Source organism: Phyllostomus discolor, chromosome 14 (assembly GCF_004126475.2).
Source record: "Phyllostomus discolor isolate MPI-MPIP mPhyDis1 chromosome 14, mPhyDis1.pri.v3, whole genome shotgun sequence".
Taxonomy (NCBI): domain Eukaryota; kingdom Metazoa; phylum Chordata; class Mammalia; order Chiroptera; family Phyllostomidae; genus Phyllostomus; species Phyllostomus discolor.
The window spans coordinates 12,080,134-12,094,936 of NC_040916.2; the positions used below are offsets into that span (position 1 = coordinate 12,080,134).

Below are 14,803 nucleotides of genomic sequence, written 5' to 3' on the forward strand. Positions count from 1 at the left end.
CCTACCAAACACGTGAGAACACGCTAGGCTTTGTGGCAGCTAAAAGAGACAACGTCTGGAATGTTCGTCATGCTATGCACTTACAAAGAAGTTCGTCCATTATTTCTTTTCTTTTCTTTCTTTTTTTTTTTTTAATTTACAACCAGAGCTAATATGCAGTCATCTGCGTGGTACAGACGTTCCAGATATTACAGCCATTGACTATTCTGATTGGCCAGTTCCTCTGTGAACCAGTTGTTACAATACGGCCTTTGGAAGACCACCCCTTCCCACAGCAATGCTGCAAGGTCACATTTACATCCTCAAAGCATCACCTCCTAGTGAAAGGCACAGCCAGCCGGCACAGGAACCCCCGAGGGGCCTATGCTGTAGTTAGAAGAGGAAGGTATCAGAGAGCTATGAAGTCGTTCTATGGTGACATGAACGACTGGTCACAGGCGCCTGACTGTGCGGACCAGCGAGCAGACCGTGTGCAGGTGAAATAAAACACAGGGGAAAAGTCATCCAGCGCTCAGGGCGAACTTGATGAAGGACTTCATCTCGTGGTGCGGGGAGTGGCAACTGGGACAGGGCTTGAAGGAAGGAATGTGGGGTGTGAATTTGGGCTGGGCTTTGTTCTCAATTGTGAAGAATGAAGACAGCATCCCTGGGATGAAAACTCAATTTTTCATGCATAAAACGAGGATGCTAACAACGGTGTCTACTCAGGGGTTGTTCTGAGGATTAAGAGATAATCTAGGTAAAGTGCCTGACACAGAATGTGCTCAATAAGTAACTGGTGCCATTATGTCAGTCCCCTTCGTACATGGCAAGTGGTAGGTGGTCCGGCTTCCTTCTGCGGAGACTCCTCATTGCCCTCATATAACATCCAGGATTCCCAGTTGCAAGAGGAACCACCTCTGGCTGACGATGATCCGTGAAAAGCTACCCAGAGAAGGCATTCATTGAAAGGCAATTCATAGCATCACCAGAAAGGCCAAAGAGTCAGGTAAGAAAGCAGGCAAGAGCCAAGGGAACTGGGACAGCCAGGACTCTGGGCAAAGCCATCCCTGCAGAACCACCTGGTAAAAATGACATTGCTTGTGCTTGACAGAACTCCTCAGCCGCCTGTGACAGTGGACACTGCTCTCAATGCCCCTACAGCCAGTGGCCTGAGTACCCTACTGCACCTTCCTCTTAGTTCTAGAATCCGAGCCTGGGAGGGGCATCTGACTGCTGGGTCTAAGGTACATGCCCTCACCTAGCTGCCATACCAGGCAGTGGAAAGCTGGCTTTCAAAAGTCCAACTTTTCCGAAGCAGATGAGCCCAGCCTCCCACCAAAATTCATGCAGTAGCCCTGTCTGGTGTGGCTCAGTGGATTAAGCGCTGGCCTGTGAACCAAAGGGTCGCCAGTTCAATTCCCAGTCAGGGCACATGCCTGGGTTGTGGGCCAGGTGCCCAGTAAACGGTGTGGGAGAGGCAACCACAAACTGATGTTTCTTTCTCCTTCCCTTCCCTTCTGTCTAAAAATAAATAAACACATTTTTTTTAAAAAAAGATTCATGCATTAATGTAGGGTCCACACACTGAAAAAGGGTTCAAGTGCTGAGCAGCTTGAAAACAATTGCCCAATGCACCTGCAGGCCCCCACCCCAGCTCCTGCCCGCCCCTCTCGTCCACATCCTGGGGCTTCCTGGCTGAGGACTTCATAGTCTAGCAATACTGAACTATTCTCACTTGTCCAATGCACTGCGCTCTTTCAGGCCTCTGAGTACATTTACCTGTTGCTCTTTACCCTTTCTCCTCTGCTTCTTCACCTGCTTGCTATCTGCATAAACTTCCAGGGCAGACCCCGCAACTTACTCAGCATTGTGTTACCACACCTTACATGTCTGAGGTATTCACTGGTTATTAAATTGAATCATTTGACTAAAGACCGTGACTACATTTTCTTAACCCAAATTTGAAAACAAGTCTGAGAAGTCCAAGGGCATCTGGTGCTGAACACGTTAGATTGGAAGCCATCCTAAAAGCATAATACCAAACTATTGGGAGTGAAGTCTCAGGAAAATGAGCATCCAGAGTTCTCACCGCCCGGTTCATCTCCCAGCCCCACCCAAACGCCCCTTTCTGTTTCCCCAAGCAAACCACGTCTGCTTCCCTACAGCCCCGCCTCAAACCTGCCCATCATGGTGCTTAGTTTGCCTCCAGGAACCATCTCCCCTTCTCTCTCACAGACGCAAACCCATGGCCCCTGGTTGCACCAATAAAGACGGTATATTTCCCAACCCCCCTTGTGGCTAGTTTGATCTTATGAGAAAGGCTTGGCCAACAGGGTGTGAGTGGAAGCCATGCATGCAACTTGGAGCCATGTCTTTAAAGGGAAAAATGCGCTCCCTTCCCTATACCTCCCGCTTCCTACTGTTTTCACGGTGAATACGGTGGTAGGACCCCTGGATAAGGCAGGTGAGGGCCCCTGAAAGATCTCAAAGAGCAAAGTCTCCATATGGGCGGTGGAGGACCTTCTTCCAGACTGCTCCGCAAGGAAGATATTTGCGTTTTGTTTAAGCAACTGTTATTTTGAGTTTGTTACACACAGCTGAACTCACAGCCTAGTGAATATTACTAATTAAACTTGAAATGCAGCCATTTTTCTCATCATCAGCATGTATTCCTGGCACCTAGAAAGCTAGGAAATGATCCGTGTGTGGTGGGACTTAAAAGTTCCTGAGTAGACCTCTCTCCTCTGCCTCAAGCCTTTCTCCACCCACTGTCCTGAAGTTTCCTGAGGGCTTGCTCTCAAAAAACAAGGGACAGTTTCATTGCCTGTTAAAATATAAACAATCTTAGGAGGGATAACACTTCATGTTATTATCAGTTCTCGTACCTATGAAAGACAAAACTGAGATAGTTCTGCTAAGAAGGAAAAAAAGATTTGGAATGAAAATGCGGAACCACTGAAAACCTATAAGCTTCACAAATTCATTTCACATTGGCCTTAGGATAGATCCAAATACTTGCACAGAGAACCCCTCCCAGTCGTGAATACCTCCCAGTTCAATGCCCTGATCGCTGGAAGCAGCTCTCACCACCTTCGGGCACACTGAAGAGAGTGGACTTGCCAGGCAAGGGCCCCTGCCCTCTGGGGAGGAACCACCAACATTGGCAGGTGAGTCCCCAGGTCTCCTGTGTCCCACCCATGGCAAAGGAGCAGGAGCGGGGAGCTTCCTTGGGACAAGGGAAGCAGTGCCCTTCCTCCTCCCTTCCCAAGGTTTCCGGCTTTAATGGATGATACTGCCCTTCCCCCTTTGCCCTTGAGTGGGTAGACAGTCTAATTTATCTACCAGTCACTTTTCTTTCCATTTGGGGATCTGGTGAATTTTATAGTCGGAAGTTGACTCGGCATGCCCCACAGTGAAGGAACCTGTATGTTCTGTCAATCTCCATGGCTTTAGGGAATGTTTTCAATGGTATTTGGTGATTAAAAGCCAGATGCAATTGCCCTATGATAAAGAAGCTAATGATCAAGGCCCTATAATAGCTTTTTTATATTACTGTTAAGTCACAACACTCTCCCTCTACTTTTTATTCATGCAAATGAAGTGCAAATCAAATAAAAGCAAACTGTCTGTCAGCAGGTTGGTCTAAATACCAGATCTCTTTTTTTTCCTTCCCTTTTAAATAAAGAGCAAACAAGGACAGAAAAGAAACAAGATGGTGCCTTTAGTGTTTGTTTTAATAGTTTTGTTTTTTCATTTTCTCTCCTCCTCCTGCAGTAGGCCGGAAAGGTCACCAGATAAGTGTTTTCCATTCATATCCCTGAGCTGTAGGTATTTGGAGATGTGAAAAAAAAATGCAATTTTTTTGTTTTCCCTTTTTATTTGGAGGCCTCCTGTCAAAGTGCCCAGAAAAATGCTTCTGGAGCAGATGGAGAAGGCACACGAAGCCGTGCTGGGAAACCGCCTTTCCAGAAACGAGGTCTGTGTCAGCCCCGCTCTTCAACAACCAGAGCTGCCCAGGGAGGCTGCCATGCCACCCTCGGTGCCTTTAACTCTTGCTCATTCCTAGTATTTATGAATCCGGCACCTGCTCCTAGGGACCCCATATTTTTCACCTGGAGACCGGCAAGGCTTTTCACCAACAGGCTTTGGCTTGGTGACAGTGTTGGAAAGAATCTTGAGATGGTGATCACCTCTGCAGCCAGGAGAATGGGGTCCCTCCGTGCAGCCAGGCATGATAGGTCGCCCCAGAAAAACAGCTGTGCAAGAAGAACAGTTGCAGGTGTCTGCAGGCCTCTTGAACTTGGTGGGAAAATTCCTGACGCTGATTGTCTCGTGGTGTCAGAGACTGTTGTCTTACTCCAGGGGTTGAGATGGGTATTATTCAACTATGCCTCCAGACGGAGGGAGTCTGGGGGGGGTGGCCGACAAAGTAATAACCAACAGCGTAACTGCCATGCCCCTACTGTGCCAATGGGCATGATTAAACAATAGTCAACCCTGCTGGGGTTTCTCTGGAGAGGGCCAATAAATAGCACCCCTCTTCACCGGAGATCTGAACAAATGGATAAATAAGACAAAGGCATGGAAGACGGAAGCCAAAATAAAATCTTTGTCACCAACAAATGCCCCCTGGAAGGACACTGACGTGAGAGGTCCGGAATTAGACAGAGTTGCTCTCCTGGGCACACGCGTGTTGATGAACATGGTGTGGTCAGTGTACGGTGGGACAGAACTCTTGCTTCCCGAAGCAGGTGAATAGCTCCCCAGAAGGAAAGGAGGAGGGGTGGGTCAAATATGTTCAGTCTGTTTTTCCTAAACGGACTAATCAGATAAGTCATTCCCCTGGAGCAACAGATGAAGAAGGTCCAGAATCCACACCTTCTACCTGGAGAGAAATATCAGGAGAGGGGGACAAGCTTCCCCTCCCCAGTATCATTGTAGAGGTGAGGGAATGGACAACAAGCAGTTAAGAGATTTCGTTTATGATCCCTAATCAGTAAAAGGCGAAGTCAAGTCTTTTTAGGCTGCCAAGCCCAAGGGCAGCATTTCACCTATGGAGACCGACTCTCAGGGACCAGGGGGTGTCACCATCACTGCGGCCATCGGCCAGTTCCCACCCTTCACCAGGTGCCACATCTTCGCCCAAAGTCTGCTGGTCCTCTCCTTCTCTGAGCCGGTGCCTAAAGCCGACCATCCGCTATCCTCACAGAAGACTCACGTCAGAGAAAATGCCCCAGGTTCTTCCCGGCTCACCTTACACGAGAGCATGTTCTGGAGGCCTTTGCAGGTGGTTCACAGCCCCATCCAGTCTCACTGGTCGTGGCCTCTTCAGAGACAGCGATGCCTCCTTCAAGCTGACCCTGGAGACGAGATTTCAGAACAGAAATTCCATTTAGTAAAGGTGCATATTGTTGAGAACATTATCTATTGTGTTGTTGATTTTCCTGAAAGTAACACACACCTCTTTTAGCCATAGAGTTGTGGTATTTTTCCTGATTAGGGTACTCTTGGCTTAAGGTCAATATCGTTAATTATAATTATATATCGTTAGTTACAGGTCACTTCAATAAATTGTGTTCCTCTTTTTGATCTGGCCATAGGAAAGTCAAAACCAAAGCTGTGGTTCAATGTCAATTGAATAGGATGGAACGTTCAAGTCTGTGTGTCTGTAAAGTCTCCCTTTTCGAAAACGTTTCCTCTTACCATATTTCCATCCGGTGTCCTATTTATACCCTCATACAACAATATCTGTTTTCTATTTTGCGATAGACTGGGTATTCTTGCAAGAAATCATAAATTCCAGGAAAGACAGAGACAAATAAAATGCATCCTCTATTTTCATCATTAAATGTACAATAAACTAATTATTACATTTTATAGAAATATTTAATAAATACATATTTCCTAGGCTTTTAAATTTTAGAATCAAAACATAAAATTTAATTTTATATAAATTTCCAAATACCTAACCAGTTTTCCTCTGCCATCTAAAACCAAATGTAAACAATTATAATAGATTTTCTTTTTAAGGTTGCTGACTCACAAATGATCAATTACATCATATTTTTCAACACAGTGATTTAGTTAAAGTTATTCTCTTTCATCACAAAAGTAATTCATAGTGTTAATAGAAGCAGTCAAAGAATAAAGCATTTGATCCAGGTTAATTCTGTTTTATTTCTATAAATATATTTTAAATTTAAAATCATTAAGTGCTTTATTTTGCCACTGTATTTGCCATGCAAAAAATACTCACAGTTGGTAAACTTTGCTAAAAAGTCCTCATGAAACATGTCTTCCAAAAGCTCTCTCTGTTGGCAACTGCAGCTAAATTTAATCTCCTTTATATTCCGTTGCCTTTGAGATTGGAAGGGATTTTTTTGGTTCTTGTTTTGGTTAATGTTTTCCCTCAGAAATGTCAACTGTTGCTGTCATTCTTATCAAAGTAGGTTATCTCATTGTTGGTTCATATAAACCAAGCTTATTTCTTGCAAAATATTTTTTAATAATCCAAAGTCCAACCACTGTACCAGTTGTTATCAGTCTGGCCTTTAAAATCAGAAGTCTAAGGGACAGAAAATGAGACCATTTAATTTTCTATGTCTTCTTCCCTGTTCCACTCTTCTATTTGTAGAGAGTGAAGAGAAACCAGTAAAGCTTTGGAATTTTTTGTTAATTTTTTTAAAAAGATGCCTTATATATGGCAATATTTATTTTAAAAGGAGAAATAAGACAGTTTTTATACTCATCTAGAGTGTCACATGCTTGATAGTCATCATTCATTTCTTCAGCCACTGATTCACCAAGTGAAGATTGCATCCACCCCACGACAGAGCAAAGCCACATCGTGGAGGAAACCAGAGAAACAGAAGCCAACACACGTGTCCCTTGGAAGCCAACCGGCTACTTTAGGAAACATGGCCCACCCGGGTCCCACCACACAGTCAGGGCTACGTGGATGCAGGTCGTATTACGCTTTACCCACAAACACAATTCTGGGTCTCTAATTCAGCAACATATCAACACGCCCGCATGAACACAGATCAACTGGAGAAGCCATGGGCTGAGGCTTTGTGCAGAACTCAGAAAGCAAGACTGTTAGAATCTGCCAAGTTAGAGTCATCCATTTTATTTCAATCATTTTTCACCATGTGGTCACTCCTATTTTTGCCCCTAATATTGAGAAGAACTTTGAGAATGTAGGCCCTGGAGCTAGACTATCCAGATATGTTTAAACTGAAGTATACATTGCATAACAATAAAAGGCAAGACCTTAAGATTTTGAACATTCAGTACAATGAGTTTTAGTAATTGTACACACCCATGTAACCACCACTTAAGTGAGCTATAGGCCATTTCCATCACCCCAGAAATTTCCCTCTGTGCCTTGCCAGCAATCACTCTCTATTATTACAGGCTAATTTTGTCTGTTCTAGAACTTCATGTAAATGGAATCATAGATTACATGCTTCTTAAATGTTTGGTTTCTTTCACTCAAATCATATTTTTGAGATATTATTTGTTTCTTTGTACTACTGAAGAGTACTCCACCACACGAATAGATTATGTTCATCCATTCTCCTGTCAGGGGAAATTTGGGTTCTTTCCAATCTGTGGCTATTATGAATGACTGAGACTGCTATCATCATTTTTGCATGTCATTTTTGTGCACATATTTTCATTTTTCTCGAATGTATACCTTGAATTTAGTATTTCTGGGCCATGTTGTAGATACATGTTCAACTGTTTAAGACTCTACCAAGTAGTTCTCCTAAGTGGTTGGGTTGTTTTACACTCCAGCCCACAGATACATCAAAGTCCTGGTTGCTCACATGTAGTTCTGAAGTCTTTTTGGACTTGGCCATTTTCCTGTGGGTGAAATGGTGGCTCACTACGGTTTTAATTTGCATTTCCTTGGTGACTAATGGTTTTTCATCTACAAACAGCAAGAAGCAGATGAAAAGATTTTTGCCTAATTGTTCTTGGTTGTCTTCTTATCGCTGGTTAGTAGGAGCTCTTTTTATATTGTAGATATGAAATCTTTGCCACATTTATATCTTGCAAATATTTTCATTCTCAGTCCGTGGCTTGAATATTCATTTTCTTAATGATGGAACAGACCTCACTTGGCCTCTTCTCCCAGTTAACTTCTCTAGGGAAGAGGAGTTATTTAGAAGTATAGTTCTTTTGATATTACTAATAATCAACCTTTTCTTTTCATCATATAAAAAAGGCATTTTTCCAGTTCTCTTTCTATCCACTCCCTGTTCCTTGGTTTATGGTCTTTGTTGAACTTGACATGTCCCTAAAATCATCTATATATCTCTAATCTGAATTCATGTCTTTATTCTATAAACACACGTAGCACTTCCTTTACTTGTCTCTTTACTTCGTTCTGTATTAATAGTTTACGTGTCTTCAACTCAGACCTCTCTTGAGCTCCAGACCAATGTAACCACCAAATATACTTAGCCTGTCTGCTCGGACATTCCCTTCACATGATGCAACCTCCAACTGAAATTCTTTGTTCCACTCCTTGCAAAGATAATCCATTTTTGGGCTTTCTGTCACGGTGGGTGGCACCACCATAGACCAAGTTCTTAGTCCAGAAACCTGGGTGTTTTCTGACTCTCATATCCAGTCCCTCAGCCAAGCCCATTGACCTCCCGACCTTCCACGGTCCACAGGAAAGATCTCGAATGTATCCTCTTGTTCCCACCCTACTGCCGCGTCCTAGTCCAATCACTGTCGTGTCTCTTCTAGATTCCTGCTTCGAGTCCGTCATCTTTCTCCCACTACCATCCAACTGTGTCATCTTCCAGGTATTTTCTAGAAAGTGCCAAAATGTCTCTTCTCAGGTCTTTGCATTTGAAATTTCCCTTGCCTAAACTGCTCTTCTTTAGGGCATCTGAAATAGCCACCCACCCCGATACTCTCTATCACAACACCCTCTTTATTCCCTTCTTAGGATTTATTCCAAACTGTGAGCACATTTCCCGTGTTCGTCTCTCCCACTACAATGTAAGTTCCAAGAATGAGGTCTCCATGTTTTCCCTGTTTGCCAGTATATCTCCAGGATCTAGCAAACTGCCTGGCACATAGTAGGCACTTCACAGGAATGACCAAATGAGGGAATGTTTCTCTTACCAGTTCAAATCTAAGATCATGTCTTTTGAATTTTCTATTCACCCCCAAAGCATTGCTTTGCTCCAGTGGGTGTTAAAAAAGTCTCTTGCAAACAGGATCATCTCTCCCAAATCAGCATTCCTGATCTCGCTTCCTATCTCCTGCAGTCTTTTCGTCCCCTAGCCCATCCATGCTCCACAACCCAACCCCAAATCTGTTGTTTTTCTTACAGATCTATGCACTGCATCTGCAGAGCTGCAGCTACAAGATACCAAATAATAAGCAAAAGTCATTTTTGGCAGACTCAGTCAAATTGGTGATGAAAAACCAGCTCCGTGATGGAGCTGACTAGTCAGCCCCCTCAGACAAGAGATCAGGTAGATAGACATTGAGTCCACACACAAATGCCTGCCGTTTCCTGTACCTTCCTCTGCCGGCTGCCACTCCCCCCTCCTGCAAGGGTGTTTGAGTCTGATCCTCTCAGCCAAGGGGCAGATGGAGAAATTGTTTGCAATTGAGATGAGAATATTTTATCAGACTTCCTACAAATGGGGTCCACTGAATTTTAATCTGCCAGCAAAGTGCTGACAAAAAAAGAAGATAAAGTCTCAACAGGACATCCTGTAAGGTCTCCTCAGGAATCAGTGTGTTTTGGGTCAACATTCAGTCGATAGATGATAAACTTCCAAGGGCAACTGAGAGAGCCCCGAAACAGACACTTCCCTGGCCCCTCCAGCCTCCCGGTGAAGGCTGCGTGGCAGAAGGGAACTTGGGTCAGGAGCCAGGAAGTCTGTATTCCCGGCCTGGTTCTGGCCCTGACTCCTTGGGTCACCGTCTGTGGGTGATGTCACTTTTCAGACTCTCAGGTACTCCGTCTGTACAATGGAGAGAATACATCCTATTTCTCCCAAGTAGGTTGTAAAGATGTTTGGAAATTAATAGGCCATATAGATAGATGAACCAAGAGCTGTTTGTAAAATTTACTATATTTTGTTCTTTTCTCTCTCGTACAACTCTGCAATAGACTGTATAATAGTAAGAGCTGCTGGTGTTTACTGAGCAATTACTATGTGCCAGGTAGGTGCAAAGCAAATATATATGCACAAAGTGCACTTTGCACAAATTACCTCCTTGAACTATTACTAGACTCTGAAAGAGGATGCTTTTGAAAAGGGGCACAAGGATACGAAAGCTAATGTTATCTTATTAATAGATAGATTTTGGTATTAACTCAGAAAATGTCTTCACAGGCAAATTGAAACCAAGAACCATGCAACTATCCCCAAAACTGCATTGCTACCACCTCTGAATTACTTCCCCCAGCTCCCTCATACACAGACACAATATCTGTACACAAACACATATACAAATAATAGTCATTGTCCAGATTTACTGTTCACCGCCTATGCCAGGAGCTGTGGCAAGTGTTTTACGTGTGTTACTTCAATGGCTCATCAATCCTTGGAACAGATACTACTTTTAGCCCCAAGGTGATCACTGGGAGACACGGAGAGTAGCTCACCCAAGATCAGAAGTGAGAGACAGAGCTAGAATTGGAGCCCAGCCTTTCTGAAATCCAGAATTTACTTTTCTGTCCAGTACTCCGAACTTCCTTTCAATGTATGCTCTTCCCATTTCAATATTTCTAAATTAAGCTTTAGAACTAATGTGTACATTTAACACAGAAAGATTTCTGATAGCCAGAAACCAGACAGTCGTCACGAAAGCCATGGAACCCGAGCACACAGGAAATTGTGTGGGGATGTACGCACACAGAGTACAAGGCACGCACAGCGGCCCTGCCAGTGCTGGCTGTGTGACCTAGGACCGGCCACTTGGCCTCTCTCGGCCTCGGAGAGGCTACGAAAATGAGACAACTGAGCTAAATGATACTGAAATTTCACGCATGTGTAAACTCTGGTACGAGTGAGTGTATACAGGTTCATTCCCCAACTGACAGCCTGGCCGCTCCCCCGGTAGCTCAGGGAGAATACAGGGGCGCACGCAAGACCTCAGCCCAAGCGAGCGGCGCATTCCTCTCACTCACAGGCCCTTTCAGCAGCTCTCCGAAAACACAGGCTGGATCCAAGGTGCCTGTTCCAGCATCACTTCTGTTTACCCCACCATCAGGAGGGTGTCATTTAGCCAGAGCCATCATTCACAGTCGCACCAAATGGTCCATGGAAGAAAAGTTGGTTGCAGTCGAAGAACAGATGACAAGTGACAGGCTCTGCTCCTGATTTTTCACAATAACAGAAGAGACCAGCAACTGCCGTGGTGGGCCAACACCCGAACAGACCATCCCTTTCCAAGCAGACTCGGTCTGCTGCTCTGCGCTCCTCTGAGAGGCACGGGGAGCGACCCGGTGAGGGCGCGCCCCCCTGTCTTCCCACGGATAGTGTCGAGAGAGCACACACGGCAGGATGAAAATACATCCCTGATCTCCTCTGCGTACCCAGTGCTGCCTGAGTAGGCAGAGGAGGCAAAGGCGGTCATGAGAATGAGCTGAAGACCAGAAATAGGAGAGGGAAGAAGGGACAACAGAAATGCTCACCAAAAATCAGCCAGAGGGGACAATGGAATGGACCTTGCCTGTCCCCAGGCAGGTCCATTCTGCGTGGTTTTATTTTGGCTAAAGATAGGCAAAATGAGTCTTCTCCAGCAAACCTCTGGACATGTGTCTGTTGCCTACGGGATGATCAGAAATTCCAGCCATTGGAACTGGGAGTTGTGGGACTTTTCCCAGCCTGCTCTGAGGAGGCAATTCAGTTCTAATGAAAATTTTCTGCTGAAAAGGTGGGGTGCAGTTTTAGCAGTTTTTAAGTTGGGTCACATAAAATCGCTATTTGTGCATCTTTGATCTACAAAAGTGGGAATATCGTATGATTCAATCTATTGCTTTGTGGGGCCACTGTCCTAGATGTTGCAAATATAGAGATAAGACAGAGTCTTACATCAAGGGGCTGCCAGAAGACAGCCCCTTGTGTAAAGAACTGGCTGCATGTTAGTTACAACAGCCAAGCAACCCAAGTTCCCATCAACAGACGAGTAGATAAAGAAGCTGTGGTACATTTATATTGTGGAATACTACTCGGCTATAAAAAAGAATGAAATCTTACCTTGTACAACAACATAAATGGACCTAGAGCATATTATGCCAAATGAAGTAAGCCAGACAGAGAAAGACAAATACCATATGATTTCACCTATATGTGGAATCTAATGAGCAAAAAAGGAATAAAACAAAATAGAAACAGATTCATAGATACGCAGAACAGATGCTGCAGGGGCTGGGGGGTGGAGGTTGGCTGGGGAAGGTGATGGGATTGAGAAGCACAAATTGGTGTTTACAGAACAGTCACAGAGGTGGAGATTGCCGCCCAGGGAACACAGTCAATAACATCGTGACAACCGTGTATGGGCCAGGTGGGTACTTGAAGCAGCAGGGGTCTGCTCTGTACGTGATTTTCCAACCACCCTGCTGTACACCTGAAACTAATACAGAATAATATTGAATGTAAACTGCAATAAAAAAGAAGAATTGGCTGCCAATTGGGGCTATTTGGTGGGATGAGAAGGATGTACGGAGAAAAGTGAGGCAGGGTGCGGCAATGCAGTATGGACGTTGGGGTTCACTTCTTTCGTTAGCAGGAGTCCAGATCCAACAGAATCCACATGAATCCCCCTTCCTTCTGGCCGTCTGGGCACGTGAGGCTCAGCCAGCAAACCCAGAATCTCCAGGCAAGTGGAGGAGCAGGGTGAGTTCTAAACCTGCCAACCTTGACTAGTCTCTTCAGCATTTGTTATTTTTATGGGTCCCTGAATGCTTCCCTTGAATATTAATTTTCCTCAATTCTTTAAGTATATATTAGTTATTACATATTTTTGATTAATATTTGATGGCCGCTTAGGCTGCCAAGAGCACCCATAAATTTCCCAAGCAGATACCTAGTGCTAGGTGAATGCGGGAGACCCCTTGTGTGAAGCGAAGGCATCAATCACTTTAAGTCCCTGACTCCACACCTTAATGCCCAAAGATATATTGCTAAGAAGCCCATAACAAGTCATTAAAAATAAATGTCTTGTGGCAGTTTTCACATCTGCAGAATTCAGCAGGAGAGGGTGGGGACCTAGGATGCGGCACAGGCCCAGAGAGCTCCCTAACACCTCTTTGAGCATTTCTTAAAACTTCCCCATTTCTCACTCCAGAACAAGCTTTATAATTTGTGGGGTCAAGTGCAAAATAAAAATGCAGAGCCCCTTGTTAAAAAATTAGTAAGCACTTGGAGATAGCAACAGCCATGCGTTAAACCAAGCACAGGACCTTTCTGAATGCGGGGCCCTGTGTGATTGTGACATTGGTCACACAACCGGGAGGCCAACCCCTCCTCTCTCCCTGTGCCCCCCAGTGCTCTCATCTCCCCCTGCCTGGAACTCAGCCTTTCCCTGTAGTCACTGTCCACAAAAACAATAGTAACAATATAGTGTTCCTTGAGATACTCCAAGGGTACTCTATTCTCATTAACTTTTATTTTCATTAAACCATGAGGTCAAACAGGGGTCTTTTCATGAACCCTATACGTATGAGTGCTACCCCAATGTCACAAATGAAGAGATCGAAGCTTGTGAAAGTTAATCTTTTGTGTCCATTTCATAGGACCATCAGATGTCCAGATATTTCATTAAGTCTTATTCTGAGTGTGTCTGTGAGGGTGTTTTGGGGTGAGATTAATATCTGCATCAGCAGAGAGAGTAAAGCAGACTGCCCTCCCTGGTGTGGGTGGGCCTCACCTCATCACTTGAAGACCTGCATAAAACAAAAAGACTGATTTTCCTCCTGCCTGACGGCCTTTCGAGCTGGGACCTTCATTTTTTTCTGCTTTTAGACTCAAACTAAAAATCAATTCCTCCCGGGTCTTCAGTGTGCCAACTGCAAATCTTGGGGCTTGTGAGCCAATTCTAATTAATAGGTATATGATGCATAGACAGATAGATATGTGCTACTGGTTCTATTCCTTTGAAGAATGTTGACTAACAGAAGCTCAGATGGATTAAGTAATTTGCCCTCTGAGCCGTCTCGGAGCCGGTAAGTGATTGAGTTGTGATAAACGACTACAATCCATATGTATCTGGAGGTGACTAAAGCGGTGCTGGATGAGTGCATGGACCTGGCCTGGTTAGGCAGACAGGACTGAATCCATAAAGCAGGGCGGGAGCCCGTAAACACCTTTCATCCGTGTGGCCAGAACGAGCTGAGAGGCTGAGCGTGGGGAGGATGGCGCTGAGCTCGGGCTGGGCGCTCAGATGGGAAGGCTGGGGAGTCCGGGGCTCCAGCCCCAAGGCTGCTTCCAGCAAGACACCCATGCCAGTCGGGCAAGTCCCTGCTCCCAGGCCCCAGGCCCTCATCTGAGAAGAGGGTGAGCTGGACTTAACGCCCTTAGTGAGGTCCCTTCCTTCTGAATATTGAGGTTGTTATGGTTCATTTTTATGAGTTTCTGGAAAAAAACTGTTCAAGGTGATAGATGTATTTTCTCTTTTTGGTCCTTGAGATGACTTTTGTTTTTTTTACTCACTGTAACATACCTTATTATGCTAAAAAAATCATTGTAGCCCATGCCCTCCCATTGTACAGAGATTTGAACAGGGTAAGAAGAGAGATTTTGCCTCCCAAATACCAGCAATGCCCAGAGGACCT

At 44.7% G+C, this 14,803-nt stretch overlaps 1 long non-coding RNA gene across 1 annotated transcript in view; it reads right to left on the reverse strand.

The window, feature by feature from the left end:
* The window catches only part of LOC118498083, a 98,318-nt gene that overhangs the window by 20,670 nt on the left and 62,845 nt on the right, over positions 1–14,803 (reverse strand). The window contains exon 9 of the long non-coding RNA XR_004900613.1: positions 5,236–5,342. This is a non-coding gene — a long non-coding RNA (uncharacterized LOC118498083). The remainder of the gene's footprint in view (positions 1–5,235; positions 5,343–14,803) is intronic.